This window comes from Rhinatrema bivittatum, chromosome 9 (assembly GCF_901001135.1).
Source record: "Rhinatrema bivittatum chromosome 9, aRhiBiv1.1, whole genome shotgun sequence".
In the NCBI taxonomy this organism is placed as follows: Eukaryota; Metazoa; Chordata; class Amphibia; order Gymnophiona; family Rhinatrematidae; genus Rhinatrema; species Rhinatrema bivittatum.
The window spans coordinates 235,619,042-235,639,407 of NC_042623.1; the positions used below are offsets into that span (position 1 = coordinate 235,619,042).

At 48.9% G+C, this 20,366-nt stretch overlaps 1 long non-coding RNA gene across 1 annotated transcript; it reads left to right on the forward strand.

Moving 5' to 3' along the window:
- The first annotated feature begins 4,168 nt into the window (after positions 1–4,168).
- Positions 4,169–17,130, forward strand: LOC115099064. The gene is made up of 2 exons (XR_003858676.1): positions 4,169–5,091; positions 9,948–17,130. It is a non-coding gene; the product is annotated as an uncharacterized LOC115099064 (long non-coding RNA).
- The last annotated feature ends 3,236 nt before the right edge of the window (positions 17,131–20,366 follow it).

The following is a 20,366-nucleotide window of genomic DNA, read 5'->3' on the forward strand; positions in this document are numbered from 1 at the left end:
CAGCTTCATGTGTTCAAGGTTAAAATGGTCAAAAGCAGAACTGGAGACTTAAGGTGCTGCTAAAGATGTTAGTGAGGTGGGCAAATCCTTCATTATGGGTGTCTAAAATGAATGTGTAGTAGTGAATTACAGAAGGTAGGACTGAAAATGGAGGCGCACTCACCTGTCAGACTGTCAAGAAATTAAGAGTGCAGACAATGGTGGTGTGTGACTGAGCTAGGGGGCAGAACCCTTAAAAGGTTGTGTAAACTACAGCAGTCTTACAATGCTGTATCCAGTTCATTGGGCCAGTGTGTTTTGAACACTGGTAAAATGTTCCCTACAATTGAGTGCAGGTCAGTTAAAATGCAGCTGAATTCTGTATGTATTATAATGGCTGTAAGGCATGTTAAGGAAGACTAGTGTTTGAGTATTACAATTAATGCCTGAAGAGCAGTTCTCTAAGGCAGCACTAGATCCACCTGGGGGGGAGTGCCCTTGGGTCACTCTTGGAGGACTGCAATAGCAGAGAAGTACCTGGTGGAACCCTGCAAGGCTTGTGGGGTATGGTCTGACTACTTGAACACCCTCTCACTTTGCACTACTTGTGCTGTGGGAGGGGTCCTCAGTTATGGCTGCATGCAAATCAGGTGCCAGCACTAAGACCAAAGGTAGGGTGTTGGTGTCTGCTATTCCCAGGATGAACCCCCCCCCCCCCCTCCCTTCTGTGGTAGGGGAACAGAGTACTTGAGGGCTGTGGAGTTGGGATTCCAGTGGTGATTTGACACTGGCCCCAGGAGGCTTTTTGCTGGAGTTTGTGCTCTTAATACATTAGACATTCCTGGCATGGAAGTTTGCAAAGCACAGATCCCTGGAGGGGAGTGTGGAGGGCCCTGAAGCATTCTTATCTCAGAGTAGACAATCATACTTCCTTTGCTGCCTTGGTGTGGGAAGATTTGGATGTCTCTGAAGACCTGTTGGGGGGGGGGGGGGGGGAAGGTTCCCCCCCTCTGCAGCATGACACAGCTGTTAATCAGGGGGAGGTCCCCCTGCACTTGGATGCAGGCGATGGCAGACAGTGTTAAGTGGATCCTGCCTTGGAAGGCAATAACTCACCACATGGTCTGATTGCGCAAGAAGGAGCAGCTGTGGCCCCTTGTTCCCCAGGTGCTACATGAACCTGGTCCTGGGGGCTGCCTAGCACTTCCACATCCCGAAGAAAATTCAGAAGCTCATCAGGTGTGAGTGGGAGTCCCCAAACCAGGTCTTAAGGGTGGCGGGGCAATGCAAAAGTTAAAGCCGCTACTTGATGAGCATGTGGAATACCTTAAGGGTCCTAAGGTGGATGCGGTGGTATTGGCAGCCACTAGGAAAACTACCATCCCAGTAGCGGGGGCTGCGGTGCTTTGAACTGTGCAAGCTGGAATTGCATCTGAAACACTTGTTTGAAGTCTCCTGCTTGGGCCTTCAGGCAGTGGTATGCATGAGTGATGCAGCGGGCATATTTGTTTGCTGCTTACAGTTTCTGAATCTGTGTCCTGTCCCTATCTCAGGCGGCCTGCCTGGAGGCTGTAGTCACTTGTGGCAGATGCCTTATGACTGGGTATGTGCGTCTGCCTGGACCACGGCTGCTATGGCTCGGTAAGTGGGCGGTGGATGCTTCCTCTGTCATAATTATGTAATCTTCCTATTTTGGAGGAAATCACTATTTTGAGAGGATTTGGGCAAGCTGATGAACTCTCTGGGAGAATCCAAGGGCAATAAGTTGCCAGAAGATAGGAAGCCCTTTAAAAAGTCCTTCGTTCCCAGTTTCAGGACTCCAGAAGAACCAGATCAGGGAGGAATGCTCCATCTGGTGCTAGGCTGTCCACGTCTCACCCACAGTCCTTTCACAGCACCAGCAGGCCTGCAAGAGGAGGCTTCAGATGGGGGGCTGGAGCCAGTAAACCTGCCCAATAAAGTCAGGCCCACCCACTCCTCATGTGGGACGAGCGGGGGCAGGTCCATTTTTACAAGTAGTGGGCCAAGATCAGATAGCTGGGTGCTGGACATGATAAACGGTGGTTATGCCTTAGAATTTTCTCTGCCTCTGAGGTTTTCCTGGAATCATGCTGTTTCCTGCAACAAGCAGGCTGCAGTGGCAGGACCCTGCAGTTTGTTGGATGTGCAGCCTATTGTCCCTTTACTGATGCAAGAGCAGGGTGGTATTCTGTTTATTTTGTGGTTCCCAAGAAAAAGGGGACTTTGCCCCATTCTGGGCCTGCAGAAGGTGAATCATAGACTGAAGGTTCCCTGCTTTTGGATGGAAACTCCAAACTTTTATCACAACAGTCTGGAAGGGGGGAATTCCTTGGATTTCACTGAGGCTTACCTGCACATCCCGATTCTCAGCAATCACTGGAAGTTCTTGTGCTTCAAGATTCTGGGTTGTCATTTACACTTCAGAGTGCTTCCATTTGGCCTGGTGACAGCCCTGCACGCCTTTACCAAGGTGATGGTCAGGGAGGGAATGGCCCTCTGCAGGAACAGGTGATGGTTCACCAGTATCTCAACAATTGGCTGTTTTGAGGATGGTGTGTGGGTGGTACACCGGGTGACCCATTGCCTTCGGTCCCTCAGTGGGATGATCAATGAGGCAAAGTTATCTGATCCTTTCTAGTCCCTGGAATATGTGGGAGCCCACTTCATGTTGCTGGGCAGGGGCATTCCTGACACGGGACAGGATGTGCAAATTGCAGCAGGTGTGTCTTCTACTGCATCTCCCAATCCCTAGTGTGTGGCACTATTCGCAAGTCCTAGGGTCTATGTCATCGATGTTGCAATTGGTCTCTTGGGCCTTTGCTCATCTGAGATGGCTGCAGAGGGAACTTGCGTCACAGTGGAATCTGGTGTCAGAACAGTACCAGTTGCCTTTGTCACCACAGGCTGGTGGAGTGGTGGCTGTTAGAAGCCAACTTGCAAAAGGGAATACCCCTTGAAGTCCTGGATTACATGATTATGTTGACAGATGCAAATCTCCAGGGCAGGGGAGCTGTGTGCCTGGGTCATACAGCCCAGGGTATCTGGTCCCTGCTTGAAGGGTCATTAGTCCATCAATTGCCTAGAGAGGAGAGCAGTCTGCAAGGCGTTGTGGCCTTCCAGTCCCTGGTTCAGGGGAGGGATGGTTTGTGTCTTAGAACACCACATCAGTGGCTTGTATCTCAATCACCAGTGTGGAAGCAGGAGTCCAGCCATCTCCTGTTTGCATAGGCTGAACTTCATCTGGCAGGAATAGCAGCTTCTCATGTGGCAGGTGTGGACAATGTGCAGGTGGACTTCAGCAGCTGGACCCTGGGGAATGGGAGCTGTCACAGGAGGCTTGCCATCACATTTGTACTAGATGGGGAGCTCATGGCAACCCATAAATCAGACGGATCGGTTCTTCAGCCAAAAGAAGGAAGTCAGGGCATAGATGCCCTAGTTTGCAAGTGGCTAACAGGAATCCTCCTGTATGTCTTCCCACCTTGGCTGCTGATTGGACGAGTCCTGCGGCGCATAGAAGCTCATCCTGGTCCGGTAATCCTGGTGTGTGGATCTGGTCTTTCTGGCAACCAAAAGTCCGTTGCGTCTGGCCCATCTTCCGGACCTCTTATGTCAAGGACTCATCTTTTCGGATCGGGAGGATCTCTTCTCTCTCATGGCCTGGTTTTTGCGAGGTGGAGGTTACGAATGAAGGGATATTTGGAACAGGTAATTTCCACCCTACTGCAGGCCAGGTGCCCCTCGACTTCTATGTCTTACATGTGGATGTGGAAGGTGTTTGAAGCCTGGTGTGATCAACAAGGTTTAGTACCGTTGTCTGTGTTCATTCCTCAGGTTTTGGCTCTTCTGCAGCAGGGGTTGCAAAAGGCTTGGCTTATAACTCCCTGCGCATTCAGGTTTCGCTCCTAGGATATGTCTGAGGTCGGAGAGGTGGCAGCCCCCTGGCCAGTCACACAAATGTAGCCTGTTTTCTGAAAGGGGTAAAGCATCTTCGTCTGATTCGTAAGACGTACCTGGAGTGGAATCTCAACCTAGTCCTAGGGCTGCTCTGATTCCTTCCCCCCCCCCCCCCTTTTTGAGCTTCTGGGGTATGCCTCCCTGAAGGACCTCACCTTGAAGGTGGCTTTTTTTTTTTTTTGTGGCCATTTGCTCCTCTAGGCATATTTCAGAATTGCAGGATCTGTGCTGTAGGGATCCCTTCCTGCACATTTTGGAGGATAGGGTGTCACTGCATACTGTGCCCTCCTTTTTGCCAAAAGGGGTGTCTGCCTTCCATTTTAATCAGACTGTGGAGTTGCCTGGTTTTCCTGAATGGGCTCATGCTTTGGCTACGTGAAGAGATCTACATCTTCTCGTTGTGTGCTGGATTCTCCTTTGTTAGTTGAAGGTCATGAACTCCTTTTGTTTGGGGTCCAAAGAAGGGTGAGAAGGCATCAAGGGCCTCCTTAGCTCACTGGCTGAAGGAAAGGATTTGGTTGGCCTAAATTGGCAAGGGATGTTCTGTTCCACCCGGATTGAGAGTTTACTTGCGGCCACAAGTACACTCTTGGGCAGAGTGTCAGCTGTTGTTGCCTGTAGAGATTTGTAGGGCTGCAGTCTGGTCCTCACTGCATGCCTTTTACAAGACATTACCTGCTGGATGTCAGGGCTCTGGATCAAGCACTTTTTGGAGAAGGTGTTCTGCAAGTGGGTCTTTTGGGTTCTGGGCCGGTGAATTGTGGTTTTGGTACATCCCACTGATCCAGGTCTGTACAGGAAAGGAAAATTGGTTCTTACCTGCTACTGCTGAAAGATTGATTTACCTGGCCTTAAGCCTTTGTACATAGGCAGTCTATCAGAATGCATTTATGCAAATTTGATAGGTTTTCAGGTTTGAGGCCTTTTTTGTTTTGGCCCTTGAAATGTATTTCTTTCATGTTTGCCCTTCTTGGGGGAGTTAAATGGGGTTTTTTTTTGTCTGTTTCATGTGCAGGGGCCACACTTGGATAGAGCAGTGCCTTAGTTTTTGTTCTCATGCACTCCCACCACCAGATGGATACAAACTCATTGGTCTGGACTGATCTGTGGTATTATAGGAACGAAAATTAGCAGGTAAGAAGCAGGTTTCCTTCCTATCTTATTACTAATTTCTTCTACAGATTATCCTTTGGTGTTTTATGACCCAGCTCAGTCAGGATGTATGGTTTTTCTCCCTACCAGCAGAGGGAGATGGAAGAAAAGCTTTTACCATGCTACTTCAGTTAACATGCCACCTGCTGTCTTCGCTATATCCCCTATTATTCACACCAGCTGCTAGAAGTGAAAACCTACAGTCTGGACTTGATAGAAAACAATTTTTTCCTGTATGATCCAGATCAATCTAGCTACCTGTGTTTTGCCTCCCAGCAGATGGAGATGAAGTGTTACTGACACTGCAGGTGCCACACGAGATTTGTCAGTATTTCTCTCTCCAGAAGATGCAAGGTGATGCAAATCCTGCAGTTGAGAGTTAAAAAAAAAAAAAAAAAAAAAAGCCAGGTGTGAGTTTGGCCATGCTTAAGGATAGGCAAGATAAGGTGGAAGTGCATGTCAAGAATATGTTTGAGGTGTTGCTGTGGGGCATTTCCACTGCTGGGTGTAGTGTTTTTATGTGCTGTACTACCGTGTTTTCCCGATAGTAAGACACCCCTGATAGTAAGACGTAGTGGGAATTTTAGGGGGGTCGGCTAATGTAACACATCCCCTGAAAGTAAGACGTACCTGTCATTTCAAAAAAAAATTATTTTTAAATACCTGTCGGAGGGCCGCGTGGGTCCAGGCGGCGGGAGCCGGGTGGTCGCGTGTTAAATCTAGGCCGCGGGCGGGTGGGCGCTTGTTCCAGGCGGCGGCGGGTGGACGCGCGTTAGTTCGAGACGGCCGGCGGGTGGTCGCGTGTTAAATCTAGGCCGGGTCGCACAGGCGCGCATTCATTCACTGCCGGTGGGGGCTGCCTCGGCAGCCCCCACCCGCAGTGAATGAATGCGCGCACAGGCCCACAGCGCCTGTGCGAACCCTGCGATTCGGCGCTGGGGGCTGCCGGTGGGGGCTGCGGCAGTGAATGAATTCATTCATCCAGGCGGAGGAGCCGGCTGCTTTCGCCGCTGCCGGCTGCTTTCGGCGCTCAAGGCAGTCACATGCTGTGACGTCACGGCATGTGACTGCCTTGAGCGCCGAAAGCAGCCGGCAGCGGCGAAAGCAGCCGGCTCCTCCGCCTGGATGAATGAATTCATTCACTGCCGCAGCCCCCACCGGCAGCCCCCAGCGCCGAATCACAGGGGTCGCACAGGCGCTGTGGGCCTGTGCGCGCATGCATTCACTGCCGGTGGGGGCTGCGAGGCAGCCCCCACCGGCAGTGAATGAATGCGCGCCTGTGCGACCCGGCCTAGATTTAACACGCGACCACCCGCCGGCCGTCTCGAACTAACGCGCGTCCACCCGCGCCCCCCCCGCCACCGCCGCCTGGAACAAGCGCCCACCCGCCCGCGACCTAGATTTAACACGCGACCACCCGGCTCCCGCCGCCAGCCGCCTGGACCCACGCGGCCCTCCGACAGGTATTTAAAATAATTTTTTTTTGAACACTCAGGTTTTTTTTCCAATATAAGACATACCCTGAAAGTAAGACATAGTGGGACTTTTGGGGGTAAAAAGAAAGTAAGACGCTGTCTAATATTCGGGGAAACACGGTAGGTGCAGTATTTACAATCCAACACGCTGGCTGATGCACAGCAGCTACTGAGTACTGAGGCTCTTGTAGCCTATGGGGTGGATGGCTTGTATGATCTCATATGCACTTCCTTGTGTTTGATGTCTGGTGGGTTCTACAAGAAGGCTTGTGTGGTTAAGGAACTGGTTTGTGGATGGTTGGTCTAAGACTAAGGTGGGATTGCTTCTGTGTTTTAAGGGGAAGCTGCTTTTTTTGAGAGGACTTATAACAGCTGGTGCAGCTTCATGGAGAGACTAAAAGTGCACAAGCTGCCAGAGGACAAGCCAAAGCTCAGCAGAGACTTTTCTGTGATAAAGGCTCATTTCTGGTTGAGTCGGCATTGCAGGCAATCTTATCCTTCACGTGGATGGCAGACACAGGGCTGAGAGGCAGCAGTCTTGGAATCAGTCCTTTTGAGGCTGTAGACAGGTCAGAAATGGTTCTGGTTAGGGAGCTCCTTGTGCCAAGTCCTTCCACTAAAGTGAGCCTGGCCTGCTCCTCTGTTCTATGCATTGGAGGTTGGTTAACATCCGTTCTCCAAGACTGTACCAAGATCATGTCAGGTCAGTGGGTCCTAAGTGTGATAGAACATGGTTATGCTTTAGAATTTTCTTATCTGTTAAGATTTGTTCAGGAGGTCCCCTTGCAATTAGGAGCAGAAAAAGCAAGTGGTTCAGTCAATTGTCTACAGGGGGCCATGGTACCAGTACCAGTTGAGCAGGGAACAGGAAAGTATTCCATTTATTCTGTAGTCCTGCAGAAGGATGGTACCTTTTGTCCAATTCTGGATTTAAAAAGTGAATGTGGAGCTCAGCAACCTCATTTTTGGATGGCAACGTTGAGGTCTGTGATTGCTGCAGCGTGTAAGGGGGAGTTTTTGGACTTCTCTAGCTTTAACCAAGGCATAGCTCCACATTCCAATTCATCACATTAAAGGTTTCTCAATTTCATGATCCTCAGAAATCATTTTCAATTTTGTGCCATGCTGTTCAGGCTGGCAACAGCAGCGAGGACCTGTAGAGGTGATGGTAGTAACTCTTTTGCAGGAGCACATCCTGGTCCCTTCCATATTTGGACAACTGCTTGATTTGCACAACATCGGAGGACCTTTGTCATTGGTTGATGACAGTAGTGCTGTAGCACTTACAGTCCCTAGGCCAGTATGTACATTTCCCCAAGACCCAGCTATGCTGGAGTTCCTGGGAGAATGTCTCTGCAGCAGGCTTGTGAGTTGTGGTTTTTTTTTTTCTCAGCACGGAGTGGATTGTCACAAGCCAGGGCCTGATTAGCAATCTGCCAAACAGTCCTGTTCCCAGGGGCTGGGATTATTTGTTTCTGGGGTCTATGGCTTCTACTTTGGAATTAATCGCTTGGGCCTTCACTCATGCAGCCGCTGCAGTTGCCCTTGCTTTCCATATGGAATCCAGTTTTGGAGCACTTTCATCTGCTGCTGTCTTACAGAAAGCCCCAGGTTGAGCCTTGAGATGGCCTTGGAGGTTCTGAATTAGATAGTGGTCAAAACCAAAGCGAGCCTGTCCTGGTGGGGTGAGGGGTGCTATGTATGGAGCATAGGGCACTCTGGTCCATCAATGGTCAAGATACTAGGGCAGCAAGGCTAGTGTTACAGGAGTAGTGGACCAGCGACAGGAGTGGCTTACCCTATTATTGGACCTCCGCTGACCCCTGAAACGGGAACGAGTAGGGAAAAAAAGACATCTGTTTCAAGCAGTCCTCCGGCAGTTTATGGACCTTGTTCTCTCCCAAAGATTTAATAATCTGTGCCAGGTCTTCTCCAAAAAGCAACTTGCCGTTGAACAGCAGTGTGCCCAACTGAGACTTTGAAGAAGAATCCGCTGACCAATTGCGCAGCCACTGTGGTGACCATCGCTTTGGCCTGTACACATAGTAGGTTGTAGAGAGCATCTGCTCCATACAGCACAGCACCCTAACCCTCACAGAGCCTTGCACATCCGGTGCAGAAGGGGCAAGTGGGATGGGCAACTGTGGGATCATAGTGGGAGGAGAACCTGGGGGGGGGGGGGGGGGGGGGGTGTCCTCCTCCTCCTCCTCCTGCAAGCTAGCCAAATAGGATTTGTGCATAAACACAAATTCTGAGGAAAAATGTGGCCTGGAATTCCCGGAGGCAGGAGGGGCAGTTGGGGACCTCATCTAGAGGGGGTACAGGGCTTAAATCTGGAGAAATGAAAAAATCCAGCTCCTCCCCCCCTGCAGCCACAAAGCGGGAGCTGCACTGATCCCCAAGATGGCCACTATTACCGTGATTTCCCAAGCCGGGGACAAGACAACCTCCCCTGGGTTGCTGGCTGACTCGCTGCCGTAGAGGGACCCTCCCCACCTGGTAGGCACCCACAACAAAACCCTTCGCGGGAGAGCTGTGAGGCAGGCTCCCCACAGGTTAAACAGGTCGCGGCATGACTGGAAAAAAAACCACAATTGCCGCGCAACAGGGAAAATCAGCTGAGCAGTGCTGCCCTGAGAAGGAGGGAGTGCAGGAGAACGAACCCTGCACGCTCCCTTTACTGACTTAGAGTTAAAAAACTGCTGCTTAAATATCTGGCGTATAAAAGCATCTTGCTGGGTTTTTTTTTTTAAATTTACAGGAGAATGAAACTTCCCTGCTAGTATAACTGGGGAATGAAACATCCCTGGGGCCCAAGGCAGCTGTATAGGGGGAGTGACTGGACCACCAGTATCACCCCAAATCTGATAACTCAAGGAGCAAGCTCTCCTAGGCTCCCCAAGAGTGAGGAGACAGCGCTGTCTCCTGAACTGCCACAGTAATTTCAAAAACTTTTTTTTTTTTAAAAACCAATAAAAGGAAATAATACTTGCTTGATCTTAGTCAAATAGAGAGAGAGAAACCCACACAGAGTAGGGTAAAGCAGTAAGGTAAGGGAACTGCAGGGTGAGCTGCCTGCATCTGCTGGAGACAAATACTGAAAGACTACAGGGTAGGCTCTGGCCTGATATAGGATACCCTTTCAGTTTTGGTCTGTCGCCATCTGCTGGACAGGAGGCTCAACCCACGGTCTGGACTGATCCATGGTACTACAGGAACAAAAATTAACAGGTAAGAACTAATTTTCCTATACCTCTCATATAGGATACGGAGGTTATCAATTTCAAAACTAATAGACTTTTAGAAGACATTAAAGGCACGATGGAGTAGGAAATCTTTCACAAGATGTTTGCATTTTTTCAGATTATCCAAGGAACGCAGTTCGAATGGAATAAGATTCCACAGCGCTGGGGCAGCAATAGAAAACAATGTCTCTCTAGTGAAAAACAAATGTGCTTGACACACTGAAGGTATTTCGAGGAGATTCAATTGAGAGGAACTCAATCCTCTAGTCTGTTTATAAATGCGCAACAATGCATTCGACCAATGTAATGAATCTGAATTAAGTAATTTGAAAATGAGCATTGCAATTTTAAATTCAATTCGCTCAGACACAGGTAACCAATTCATTTTACATAATACTGGTGAAATATGTTTAGAGCGTTTAGTATGGGATAGAAGCCGAGCAGCAGAGTTAAGTAATAATTGGGTAGTCCTATAATTAGGCTATTACAATAGTCTATGTTAGGAAAAATTATCGAGCGTACGACCGTAAGCAAATCATGGTCAAAAAGTAGATGTCGTAGTCCTGCAATGAGCCAAAGTTTTAAAAAACCTGTTTTAAGCATAGATCTAATCTGTGGTTTAAATGAAAAAGTCAAGATTAACCTCAAGACTTGATGGGTTTATCAAGAGGAAAAGAAATATTATCAATGACAATGGCATCATGATGTGCTTTAGAATGAGATCGGTGAATTAATTGAATCTGTCTTATTAGTATTTAATGACAATTTATTTTGCTTCAACCAACAATTATGGTGTCAATACAAAATTGAAGAGTGTCAACTGTTTTCTGCCAGGGGTTTTGAACCTTGATGTAGAACTGTATATTGTTGGCGTAAATTTTGAATCCATCAGTAATGATAGCCAACAACTTGGCAATAGGGGCCAGATATAGATTAAATAGCATCGCCGACAATGCAGACCCTTGTGGCACCCCTGCTTTTAGCAATTGAGAAGAGGATTTCTGATTAAATCTAAAGAATTGACGGCGATTAATAAGATAGTTGTTAAACCAGGATAGGACGACATCTGATATAACACATTCACGGAGGTGAAATAAAAGAATCACCATCACATCCCTAAGCAGGGATGCACGGGCTCCTTTCCCCTCTGCGAGGAGGCATTGCAGGTCTGGAATTGGGCCCGCTCCAAGGGGCTGTATATGCGATCCACATACTTGCAAGGCCACTTACACATGTTGGTGGACCGCCTCAGCTGGTCCTTCCAACCACACGAGTGGGGCACCCCAGCTTTGGACCTATTCGCCTCTCCCCACAATCACAAGGTGAGCATGTTCCGATCCCGGGGAAGAATTGTTCGACCTGCGACACCTTCTCCCTTCACTGGGAACAAGGCCTCCTATACATGTACCCCCCCAATTCCACTCCTCTCGAAGACTGATGAAGCTGCAAGAGGACAGGGGGGACCATTCTGGAAGCACCCTCCTGACCAAGGCACTTGTGGTTTCTTCTGCTCAAGGCCCTGTCCATGAGCGAACTGGTTCCGCTGGGGATGGCCCCCGACCTATCGCAAACGCAGGGCACCTTGCGCCACCCGAACCTCTGGGCCCTGGCGCTCATGGTGTGGATGTTGAGCACATGATCCTCCAAGCCCCTGCAGCTCTCGGACAGGGTCTCTGGGGTCTTGATTGAATCCCGGAAACCTTCCACTCGGAAGTCTTACCGCTTCCAAGTGGAAGTGTTCTCCATCTGAGGCGGAGGCCACAGACTGGACCTTTTCTCCTGCCCACTCCCCCACGTGCTGGATTACCTCTGGCACCTGTCAGAGTCTGGCTTCCAGCCCAGCTTGTTCTGAGTACACTTCAGTGCCTACCACGAGGGGGTCTTGGGGGTGCCCATTTCAGTCCAGCCACTGGTCGGGCCAACTGAAGCCCCTGCTTTGCCTGCCGACAACCTAGTGGGCACTCAACGTCCTGGCGAGGCTCATGCGGCATTCTGTCCTGCAACCTGAAGGTCCTCACTTGGAAAGTTATGTTGCTGGTGGCGATTGCTTCCGCTTGCAGGGTGAGTGAGATCCAGGCCCTGGTTACGTGTGCTCCCTACACAAAATTCTTCCATGATCGTGTGGTGCTGCTCACACATCCAAAATTTCTGCCCAAGATGGTGACTGCTTTTCACATCAACCAATCATCCTACCCACGGCCTCATTCCCACCCGAGGGAACATGCTTTCCACATCCTAGACTGCAAGAGGGCGCTCGCTTTCTATCTACTTAGACTGTATCGCAAGTCACAGACAGTTCACCCAGCTCTTTGTGTCTTTTGACAACAGGCTAAGAACAGCAGTGTAGAAGCAGACCCTATCCAATTGGCTAGCGGATTGCATTGCCTTCTGCTACCAGCAGGCAGGTCTCCAGCTAGCTGGCTGGCAGGGTGAAGGCTCACACTGTGGGCTATGGCGGCATCAGTGGCCCATCTGCAGGAGGTCCCTGTTGCCAAAATCTGCAGGACGGTGACCTGGAGTTCTCTCCATACATTCACTTCCCACTACTATCTAGACAGGGATTGTCACCAGGACAGCACTTTTGGCCAGGCTGTCTTGCATAATCTATTCTAATCCCGAACCCAACTGTTCTCATCGTGCCCTTGGTGGGGCCAGACTGTCCCTGTTTCCCACAACGCCGCAGTTGTGTTGTGCCCATTAGCACCTCGTTCGGCCACTGTGGGTCCCTCTGTTCACTGGGGGCATTCTGGAGCTCTGTAATCACCCACATGTGAGGACTACCATTCTGCTTGTCTTATGAGAAAGCACAGTTGCTTACCTGCAACAGCTCTTTTCATAGGACAGTAGGATGGAAGTCCTCAGGAATCCCACCCGCTTCCCCACAATGTTAGATTCACCTTCAGTTTGTTATGTTATTTTCTCACTCGTATTTTTGCTGTTAGGAGACTGAAGGGGGACCTCACGTGGATAGCAGCAGGCTGGGTATGCTCAGTCTGCCAGTCAGTTTCTAGAAACTTTGACAAGTTTTCCAGGCCAAGCTCCCTCTGATGATGTCACCCACATGGGAGGACTAACATCCTGCTGTCCTAGGAGAATACTTGTTACAGGTAAGCAACTGCTTTCCCCTTGCATTGGCTGTTAAGTTGGTTCTCTGGCTGTGTTGAAGGTGGGTAGAACAATAGCAAACATACCTTCTGCTGGAGGATGCTTTGGAGCTCCTGCAGCAGGAACAAAAATGACTACTCTTCCAGGGGTAGCAGCTCTGAAGGATGCTCTGGACTAGAAGTTGGAAATAGATCTGAAGATGTTGGAGGTCTCTGGCTGGAGCACATGGGGTGCTGTGTGCAGTAACCAGCTGGAACGTGCAGGGGCTTCGATCTCTGCTAAGCAGGCACTGGTGTAAAGGCTAGAGTAGCCTGTCTAGTGGATGCCTTATATGAGCTATGTGTGTGGCACGCAGGTGTTGTGTTGTGCCCATTAGCACCTCGTTCGGCCACTGTGGGTCCCTCTGTTCACAGGGGCACTCTGGAGCTCTGTAAGCAACCACAGCTCTACAATCTTTCTTTCAAAGGCAAGCTTCTGTTCGGTGAGGATCTGGAGCGACTTGTGAAATACTTGCGTGAGTCCAAGAGGCATGAATTGCCTGAGGACAAGCTGAAAGGGAACCAGAGATTCCTCTTTATACAGGCTGGCCAGTCCACACAAGTGCATTATGTACTCAAACCAGCAGATTGAGACTGAGAATACCAGCTGGCTGAGGTCATCACCTATAGACCTGCACAGATGGTAGCCTGCCAGTATTCTGTCTCCAGCAGCTGCTAGAGGTATTCTCATGCACACAGTGGCCTGCCCCATATTGGGCAGGTTTAAAGAAGGCACTCCTGGGGTGCGAGCAAGGTCTCCTTCAGTTGAGCAGACAGTAAGCCCAGTAGTGTAAAAAAAAAAAAAGCCTGGGAGATTCAGAGGTGAAAGCTGGTAGCTCTCTCCTTCACAGTTTGGCAGCTGCAAATGAAGAGTAATAAGGAAAGCTTGGGATTAGCCTCTTTTTCTCTTTCCTCCATTTGAACACAGGCTGATAAATAAGTTGATGTCCCAAGTGTGTCAGTTGATGAGCATGATATGCCTGATGGTGTGGAGCTATCTTCAAGTTCTCGGTTTGATGGTGGCAACCCTGGAAGTAGCGCCATGGGCGAGGGCACCTATGCAACTACTTCAACGCTCAGTGCTGTCATGTTGGAACTCGCAGTCTCAAGACTACTCGATTCGCCTCCACTTGCTGATGGGAGGGTGCTCTTGGCTCCAGTGGTGGCTGCAGGAAGCACTTCTGAGTAGGGGTGTACCACTGTCCTCAAACTGGCTGTTCCTCACAACAGATGCGAGCCTCCGGGGCTGGGGAGCTCACTGTCAGGAAATGTAGGCACAGGGACGTTGGACCATCAACCGCCTGGAAGCCTGGGCAGTCAGACTGGCATGTTTACAATTCAGCCACAGACTCCAGGGTCAAGCGGTCTGTGTAATTTCAGATAACGCAACGACTGTAGCCTATATTAACAGCCAGGGTGGAACCAAGAGTAAGTGTCACAGGAGATCTCCTTATTGAATGGGTGAAAATATATCTACAGATGATCTCAGCCTCCCACATCACAGGAAAAGACGTCAGAGCAGATTTTCTAAGCAGGGAGAGTCTGGATCCAGGAGAGTGGGCGTTGGCCAAAGCCTTTCAGCTGATAGTAGATAAGCTGGGGTCTCCCATCCATCGACCTGCTGGCCACATCCCACAATGTGAAGGTTCCCCAATTCTTCAGTTGCAGAAGAGATCTGTGGTCCCTGGGGAGACGCTCTCATTTAGACCTGGCTGGAAGAAGATTTGCTATATGCCTTCCCTGTGTGGCCCCTGCTGGGCAGGGTCATTCGCAGAATCGAGCATTACAGGAGATTAGTCCTACTAGTAGTTCCAGATTGGCTCAGGCATAATGCGGAGACTCCTGGTAGAGACCCCCCTGTGCCTCCCACCACACAGGGGCCTGCTACAGCAGGGACCAGTCCTTCACAATGATCCAACTGGATTCTGTCTTACGGTCTGGCCCTTGAAGCGAGGATATTCTCGGCAGTAATTACCACATTACTCTCTATGTCCCTAGAGTATGTGCGAGTCTGGAGTATTTGAGGCCTGGTGCGAAGAACGTGGTGTCCCCCCTCGGGTGGTCAAAATCCCACTAATTCTGAATTTTTTGCAGGATGGCCTGAATAAAGGTTTGACCCTTAACTCCTTGATGGTCCAGGTAGCAGCTCTCTCTCCTGTTTTGGGGTGAGGTGAATGGAACCAGCCGGTTGGCTCATCTGCACACAGCCCATTTTCTGAAAGGGGTGAAGCACCTCCGGCCACCCCTATGGTGGCCGGTTCACTTGTGGAATTTTGGCAGGGCCCTCCTTTTGGCCGCTGCACAGTCTTTTCTTGTGTTTATTAACCTTGAAAACTGTGTTCCTGGTGGCTATTTGCTCTGCACATCGCATCTCTGAAATGCAGGCATTGTCGTGTCGGGAACTGTTCTTCCGGATGACTCCAGGAGCATTACAGCTTCTTGCCCAAGGTAGTCTCGGAGTTTTCATTTGAATAAGTCCATTTTGTTGCCATCCCTAGATAAGCACAAGGATGCAAAAGAATACCGCCTCCTGGGCTCAAGATGGCCACCTGGTGAGACACGCTGGCTGAAAGCTCTCCAACTCGATTACCTTGGTTTCAGATTTCCATGACTTGATGCCTCACACGAAGAGGAAGGCGAGAGTGAGGGAGCTGATTTGAGTTCCTCTCCCATAGAGACCTAACAGCCGCGAATCGGGAGTTTTTCATGGCAACAAATATGCTGGGAGAGCTGGTCGCTGCGGGGTCGGTTGTTGGGCGTGCACCGTCCCCTTTGACCCTGGACATATCATTTGAGCCCCGGAGTGCCAAGAAGGCCTGAACTGCCATGCAGAGAAATAAGCAGAGACCGGGCAGTGAGAGCGGATACCTCGGAGGATCTCCGGGGAGTTGTGACCCTGGACTGTCCAAAGAAGCCCCGCAGGAAATCAGCGGGAGTGAAGGAGCCATTCAAGTTAAACCCCATGTAGGTAGTGAAGGGGGACTTGAACTGCACGAGCCGATAGGAACAATGATAAATCATCTGTCACTTCCAGGTATGGAGAATGGGACAGGAACCGCTATGGGGATAGGTGCAGTTACTCCTGGAATGCCCAGTTTGGAAGTTAATATTCAGCCCCCTTCTGAGATGACTTTAGTTACTATTTAGACTGCCTTAAAGTCGTTAGAAGCCTCTATCATTTCCTTATCTAAAATTACTCTGGAAATTAAAAACCAGGAGGCATCAAACGCTAATATATTTCATCAAAATAAAAAGATCGGTTTTGGAGCAACGATTGGTGGGCATTGAGAAGGTACAGCATAATTTGGTACAAGCTGAACTGGTAAACAATAAAAAGCTGGAAAATATAGAGAACAGTTTGAGGTCTCATAATTTGAGAATATTGAATCTTCCTGTGATTAAATTGATCTCTCCAATGGAGCTGTTTAAAATATATATTTCCCAGATTCTGAAGCTTCCTGATTCCAATAGTCCAGTAGTTACGAAAGCTTATTACCTATCTCAGGCTATGGATACCGGCGAAGACGTGGAAAGTCATTTGCCGGTTCTGGACATTTCCGAGGTTCTTAAGATGTCTCAAGAGACTTTGGTTGCTAGAAGAAGACCGTTTCTAGTTTCATTTGCATTCTTAGTTGATAGGAGTAATATTTTTAGGCAGTTTTTCCACAATAGACAGGCATTATTCTATGGCCAAAAGGTTTGGTGTTATCCTGACCTCAGTAAAGCAACTCAATCTAGAAGAAAAAATTTTCTAACTATGCGAACTGATGTGATACATTTGGAGGCACAGGTTTTACTGCTCTACCCATGTAAATGCTTTATTAAATACCAAAATCAGAATTATATCTTTTTTGACCCTTCTCAATTAAGAGTGTTCCTGGATTCACTTACGTAATATACCCCTAGCTTGTCTTGGCAATGAGTAATGTTTGTTGAATTTCATCTACTGACCATTTCCTTTTGATTTTCTTGTATTGTAACGCTCATATTTCAGAGCCCTTCTATTTCTTTTATTTTTTTATCAGTGCTGCAATTGAAGTAAGATGTATTACGTACTTGCTAATGTATAAGTTTTTCTGAATAGCGCTGTAATTTCTTTGCAAGTTTGTTGCTTGTGAATATTGAAATACTGATAAATAAAAAATAAAAAAAAAAGAATATCGCTTCCTCTGTCATTTGAATGCCGGTAGACTTTTGGTGCCATATCTGGAACTTTCAGAATCGGTCCAAAAGACCTTCACAGTGGAAGGAAGCAGGGCGAACCAGCTTTTCGGGCTACCATAGCTCACTAGATTAAGGAGGTGGTCACAGGAACCTATGTTTTGAGGCAGGAAACCATTACCTTCTCAGGTTAAAGCTCATTCCACTAGGGTTCAGGCGGGCTCATAGGCTGAAGCTAGACTGCTGTCTCCTGTCAATATCTGCCGAGTGGCGACATGGTCCTTCTTGCACAACTTCTTCAGGTTCTAGCGCCTGGATGTACAGGCCTGCGAGGACACAGTCTTTGCAAGGGAGGTGTTAACCAGACCGTGGGCAGCCTCCTTTTCCGGGAGTAGCTTTTGTACATTCCATTGGTCCTGAGTCCATCTGACTACATGCTAGGAAATGGAGAAATTACTTCCTGATAAATTTGTTTTCCTTAATGTATACACTGCACCCCGCCCATGGCTGCCCAAGAACGGTGCCAAGGATTCACCCATGGAGTGGATATCGATTCCAAGATATTCCAGGTAAGCCATCATCCAGTCTTAAATCAGGGCATCTATATTCTTACTGGAGTTCAGTGTTTATAATTGGTTGAGTACAGTTACAGTTATCCATTTTTAATTATATTTTTAATCAAGCTTTTTCATTAGTATGTCCACAGTGGCATTTGAAGGGAATACTGAAGGGCTGAGGTAACTGCAGTGGTGTTCTTAGGGTGATGTCAGCTTTGAAATCTGACTCAGTCTCCATCTGCTGGCAGGGGAGCATAACCCATTGGTCCCGAGTCAGGCAAGTAATTTCTCCATTCACTCATATCAAGATATTCCCAGGTTAGGAAGTATCTCCGATTCTTGGTGGGGAAACAGCACTTCCAGTATAGAGTGTTGCCATGTGGGCTAGCGTCGGCCCCGTCTTCACAAAATGTCTGGCCATGGTGCTTGCACACCTCTGGAGGCTGGAAGTGTATGTCTTCCCCTATCTGGATGATTGGCTGGTCAGGAGCACATCTCAGGCAGGAGGCATTCGGTTAATGAGCTTGACCATCCAGGTGTTGGGAGTCACTAGAGTTCATCATCAATTACGCAAAGTTCCATCTTACTCTGTCGCCTCAGTTGGACTTTATAGGAGCCCTGCTAGCCACAGCTCAGGCAAAAGCTTTCCTGACTTGTTCGCGGGCCTCCACCCTGACGTCCATTGCAGCAGAGATCCAGGAGAGCCAGCAGGTGTCAGCACAGGACGTTGAGGTTGTTGGGCCACATGGCAGCAATGTCCATTTTGCTCCCTTGGCACATTTACACATGTGCAGAGCCCAATGGACTCTGAGGTCACAGCGGCACCAGGCCACGCAGTGCCTCCAGGCTTGCATCCAAGTCACCCATCTCTGGGACTCTTTGTCCTGGTGGTGGGTATGCTCCAGTCTGAAACAAGGGATCTAGTTCTGGAGTCGTCCTACACAAATTGGCCTAACCACAGATGTATCCACCCTGGGTTGGGGAGGCAAGTGATCCAGATTCGGTCATGGGCTCTGTCCCACGGGATGGTGTTAAGGGTAATATATCTGGTAGGTATGGATAACGTGGATGCGGACAGATTGTCGTGCATTCAGACACTATGGATGGTCCCTGAACCAAGCGGCAGCAAATTGTGCCTCTGGGGAGCACAGACAGATATTTGCATCCCTCTGGAACAAGAAGGTAGCTCTGTTCTACTCCCTGGATGGCAAGCCAGCTTCGGAAACACTTGCCCATCATTGGAGCAAGGTTCTTCCATACGCGTATCCCTCCAATTCCTTTGCTGGCAAAGATTCTCTTCTTGAAGCTTTGCGAATTTAGAGGGACTATGATCCTCATAGCCCGTCATTGGCAGAGACAGATCTGATTTCCACTGCTATGGGTTTTATCCATCCGGAAACAAATCAGTCTGGGGACTTCTCCAGATCTAATCCAGAATCAGGGGAGTTTGCGGCATCCCAACCTCCAGGCCCTGTCACTCACAGCCTGGATGTTGAGAGGTTAATCCTGCAACCACCCAATCTCTCAGAGGATGCGTCTCAGTTCCTAGTGTCTTCTAGAAAGCCTTCCACTAGAAGGTCCTGACATGGAGGTGGTTTTCCATGTGGTGTGAGCAGAAAGCCCTAGTTCTGCCCCACACCAAAACTGCTTGATTCCTTCTACACCTATCTGAGACTGTCTTGAAAACCAACTCCTTTAGGGTCCATCTGAGTGCAACTGGCGCATACCACCACAGTGTAGATGGTACACCCATCTCTGTAAAGCCTATAGTTGTACGTTTTATGGGGAGGCCTGCTTCAGTTGAAGCCTCCCCTAAGGTCTCCCGCTATGTCTTGGGACCTCAACCTGGTGGTAGCTCAGCTGATAAAAGCTCCTTTTGAGCCACTGCGCACTTGTGACCTAAAGTACCTGACCTGGAAGGTCATATTTTTGGGGGCCCTGCCTGGGCATAATAGGAGGGATTGTATCTTGAGGGTCATGTCAAAGCTCATTCTATCAGAGCCATGGCAACATTGGTGCGTCTTCCTAGCAGTTCCTGTGGAGGAGATCTGCAAGGCTGTGACATGGAGTTCTCTCCACACATTCACATTTCACTGTTATCTGGCTAGGGATGGCTGATGTGACAGTACGTTCACCAGTCTGTCCTTCCGAATCTCTTTGAGGTGTAGAACCCAACTCTCCCTGCCTAGGGCCCATTTTTGTTTGGGTTCAGGCTGCACCCCCCTCCCCTTTTTTTTTTTTTTTGTACCAGCACTGTGGTTGTCTGTTGGTCCCTTTTTGTTTTAGAGAGCAGCCTGTAGGTAGGGATTCACCCATGTGTAAGGACTACTATCCTGCTTGTCCTTGGAGAAAGCAGAGTTGCTTACTTGTAATAGGTATTCTCCAAGGACAGCAGGATGTTAGGCCTCATGAAATCCACTCACCATCCCAGAGTTGGGTTTCTCCTATTTTTTAAATTTTTAATAATACTATGTTTCAAGACTGAGAGGGGATCCTGCGTGGACACGTGGGATAGGGCATGCTAGGCATGCTCAGTATGCCAAGTCAAAGTTTTGGCAACTTTGACTGATGATGACACCCATGTGTGAGTACTAACATCCTGCTGTTATCATTTCATACTCCACTTTTCTAAAGGGTTCATTTAAAAAAAAAAAAAAAAAGGGTTCTTTAATAGTG